Source organism: Echinops telfairi, unplaced genomic scaffold (genome assembly GCF_000313985.2).
Source record: "Echinops telfairi isolate 266 unplaced genomic scaffold, ASM31398v2 ScPeMD7_5868;HRSCAF=6743_0, whole genome shotgun sequence".
Classification (NCBI taxonomy): Eukaryota; Metazoa; Chordata; class Mammalia; order Afrosoricida; family Tenrecidae; genus Echinops; species Echinops telfairi.
In genome coordinates this window covers 3,688,952-3,693,564 of record NW_022109767.1, presented here as the reverse complement: position 1 = coordinate 3,693,564, position 4,613 = coordinate 3,688,952, and positions in this window count along the sequence as shown.

The window sequence follows — 4,613 nt, the reverse complement described above, 5'->3', positions numbered from 1 at the left end:
ACCCCGATGCAGCCCTGGGTGCTGGAGCAGCCGTGTGGAGACCCCTGCCAGCGCTGAGATGCTTACGCATTCACTGATTCGGCTTTCCTCCTGCAGTCGGCATCATTGCGTGTGTTTTGTGAGATGGAGGAGGACTTTGTGGATTGGTGTTGGACATATGGGTTAATGTTGGACTTGTGGGCTTGGGCAGCACTGAGTTGGGATGTTTTCTTGATATGCACTTAACCTTTATATAAAACTCTCTCTTATATATGCGTTTCTGTGGATTTGTTTCTCTAAAGTACCCAGACGAATACAGCAAATCTCTGATGATTTGCTCAGCAGACAGATTGAATAAGTATGGTGAGAGGCAGAACCCTTTCTCACACCTTTCCTGATTGGGAGCCATGCAGTGTTCTCTTGTTCTTTTCAAACACTGCCTCTTGATCCATGTACAAGTTCCAATGAGCACAAAAAACTGTTCTGAACTTGCTATTCTTCTCACAGTTATCCATAGTTCGTTATGATCCACACAATCAAAGGCTTTGATATAGTCCATAAAACACAAGCAAACATCTTTCTATTATTCTCTGCTACCAGACAAAATTCATCTCCCATCAGCAGTGAGATCCCTTGTTGTTAAGACCTCTAATGAATGTTAAGCATATTTGATTACCCTAGATCAGATATATGTTTGAAAAAAACATATATCTCAGCACCAGAGCCTAACTGAGTTGTTATAAAATTAACCTTCATGTTATGGGATCATATTCCAGGTATAACAAACATTTTTTATCATCCCAAAAGACTCATGCACGCTTCTTCCAATGCCAATTTTCTAAAGTTAACAACTATATTGACTTCTGTAATAGTCATGTCCTTGCTTTTCTTTGTAGTTTCAGGACATAAATATGCAACCCCAAGCCTGTTGCTTTTGTCTCTCTTCAAACATACATAGATGAAATAACATGTACACATGCCATTGGGTTTGAACTCTTTCACAACATCTTATTTGTATGACACTCTAAGTTCGTGAAAGTTCATTCATTTTCATTGATGTGTAATATTCCATTACAAGAACATACCAAAATGTATGCATCTATCCCAATGGGGATAGACATCTGAGTGAGAGGTTTTCAATCGGAGGCTATTCCAAACAATACTATTATGATCATTGTATCATACCACTATCTTGGTGCATGTGTGCACATAATTCTTTGGAGTATATTCTTAGGAGTAAAAGCACTTAAATAATTCCAAAAATATGTTCAGATTGCATCTATCCACGCACCTCATTTTCAGTTACGGGAGCTCACCCCACTCCTCATCCTCATCAACGCTTAGTAGTATGAAGCCAGATAGTTCCAATATCAGTCATGTTAAGTTTATGTCGTTGTGCCTCCGGGTGACTAAACACTCTAGAATGTTTTTTAGCCTTTAGAGATTCTCCTTCGTGGTGTGACTATCTACTCTCCTGCCTAATCTTCTGTTTTCACTTTCTAAGTGATCTGTAGGTGTTCTATGTAGGAAAGGGCTTCACACGCTGCATGAAAAAAAAACGGAGTTAAAAGATAATGAAATGTTTCCGTGAACTTGTATATTCTAAATGTTTGCCTGGTAACTGGTTCTTTCTGTATCTCAAATATTCTTTCCTACTTGGAGACATCACTTCTTGTTTTATTAAGGAACTACAAGGATAATTTGTTCCTAGGGAAAATGAGCTGTTTCCTTAGTAAAAGTACTTTGGAAAATCATTTCCTTATGCCAATGGTCATGAAAACAATCTCCCCATATTATCCTCTAAACAAGAGATGGTCCTACCTTAAACATTTATTTCCAGCATCTGCCTGCAATTGTTTTTGTGTCTGGCTTGTGACATAAGTAAGTCCAATTATTTTCCCTATGAAAAAGTAGTTATTCCATCACCATTTACGGAAAGATTGTATTTTCTTCTATTTCTCTGTGGAGATTATCTTCATCACAATTTAAATGTTCATCTATAATTGAATCTACTTCTGATTTCTAATCCATCCATTATTCTATTTGCCCATACTTGTGCAAATATTATTCTGTCCTGATTACTGTGTAGTTATTTAAAATCTGAATACTTAGTGTAAAGAGTAAACCCTTTGCATTGTTCAGCAATTTTAAGAGTCAACTTGTCCTTTTCAGTTAAAATCTGTTGAGATGTCTATTTGAAATACAAGGAATTTATAACTTCTATCATACTGATTCTTCTCATGAATAAACTTAAAATTTATATGTAGAAAAGCCTTTGCTTTGTATAAGCAGGATGACATAAAATTCGGCCCAAACCTGGACCACTTTTATCCAGTTTTAGGGATTGCAATTTTCCCTGGGACACCTCTTATTCCCGCTATTGGATGCCATGGAAATGGTTTTGACTGATAGTGACCTTATGCACAGAATGCATCGCTGCCCAGATCTGCCCATCCTCACAGTCTTTGTTCTGTGGGAACCTCTTGTTGTAGCCACTGTGCCCATCTTTCTCTTGGAGGATCTCCTTTCTCACTTTATAAAGCTGCATCCTCTTCTCTAGGGGCCCTCCTGATTAAATGCCCAAAGTACTTAAGACAAAGTCTCCACATCTTCACCTCTAGGCATCACTGTGCTACACTGCTTCCCAGACAGTCTTATTGATTCTTCTTGCAGCCCCTGTTGCTGAAGAATATAGACAATGTACATCATCACTCAAAGATCTCAGTTCTTCTTGTAGCTCCCTTATTCGTTGCCCAGTTTTCACAGGCATATGAGACATTAAAAAGACCATGGTTTGTGTCGCGTGCCTTTCGGTGCTCACAACGACATCTTTACTCTTAATCACTTGAGAGATGCCTTTATGTGATAGTGCCTTATTGGGACAAAGCACTCTTTTGAATGTTTATTGGCCTTTTAGAGATTCTCCTTTATGGTGTGACTATCTACTCTCCTGCCCATGCTTCCATGTTTTCATTTTTGATGTAATTTGTAGCAGTTCTATGTAGTAAAGGGCTTCACAAAACACATGAAAAAAGCAGAGCTAAAAGATAATTAAATATTTCGTGAACTTGTTGAAGTCCACTTGTATATTCTTAGCTATTGACTGCTAGCCAGTTTTAGGTGTTTCTCAAATATTTTTTCCTATTTGGAGATATCACTTCTCACTGTATTAGTGAGCTATTAGAAAAATACATATCTAGAGGGCTTAATAGGATACTGCTGTTGGGTTCACTTAATGTGATGGGCTATGTAAATATACATATAGTATGTTTTTTTTTAAGACAAACAAATAAAAATCACTCCAGATTCCTTATCCCTTAAACCTAAATAGTTGTTTGAGTGGCTTAAAAAAAAAAACGACTTCTTTTCTGGCAGATTTTGCCCAATATTTGATTTCCTGACTGTTGTTTCCATGGGTGTTGATAGTGGATCCAAGTAAAATGAAGTCTTTGATGACTTCAATACAAGGAACACCTTAGGAACGCTAAATTGGATTTCAGTCTGTATAAAGGCTGTTTGATCTCTGATTCTCCCGGCTCCTAGTGGCAGCCTATCAGGCTCACAAGTGAAGCCCGACTGCGGTTACCTTTCAGTCAGTCCCCTACAGAGGGTGACTTTTAGTGAGCCTTTAACTACAGTTTGGGTTCTCGTGGCTCCGTGAATTATTAAAAATATTTCTCAGGTTTACAGGTGAGTCTTTTGGATGGAAAAATTCCCACCACCACCCCCCCCGAAAATAAGAGCCCCGTATGTGAGAGTCATTCTCTGAGTTTCTGCTTCCTCCTTCTACTGCTGTTGGGTCCCTTCCAACTCGGACGTTAGGGTTTCAGAGGTGGCTGTCCATCTCTACGGAAGCCAAGGGTCTCATCTTTCACCCTCAGAGCATCTGGTGGCTTCGGACCGCCAATCTTTCATATAGCAAGCCATGCTTAACCCACTGTGCCACCAAGGCTTCTTGATGGCTCCATACCTTTTTGTTAATCCTCCAGTATCTTTACACAGATAGTTTGACTATCTTAGCCAACTTTTCCAACTATCTGTGGAAGAAGCATTGGCCTAATTTATTTTCTCTGGTACAGCCACCATCTACCCTCACTAGATAGATAGATTTAAAATAAAGAACTTATTTGAATGTGCACATGTTTTAAACTTCTCCAAAAAATGCTTTGCTTTCATCTCTCCAGTTTAACCATATACTACATTTTAAAATATAGCCATTTGAATCACATCTTCAAATTTAGTATAAAGCAATTAAATAGAAAAATGTACTGAGAACGAGCCTTCCGGTACTAACTGCCTACGTAAGAAAATAGTGCTTTGTGTTCTACACCATGATGCTCCACTTCTCCTTTTTGTAAGAACACTAATATGCTTGTTGTTTTCACCACTCAAGTTGCATGATGGAGAACCAAAGGTCCAATGTATTCTATTCTGTTGATAGTTTTGGAGCCTGTGAGCTTTCATTGACAGTCATTGAGTGGATTCGACTGTCTCCTTGAATAAAGGCAAACTGGCTTCACAGCTAGATTTTACTCTACTCATAACATAAAGAAGCTCTCTTGTCATCCTATGAAAGTCAGAGCTCAGCCTAGGCAAAGGAAACGTCAAAACAAGGTCTCTAGTCTTTCATTTCA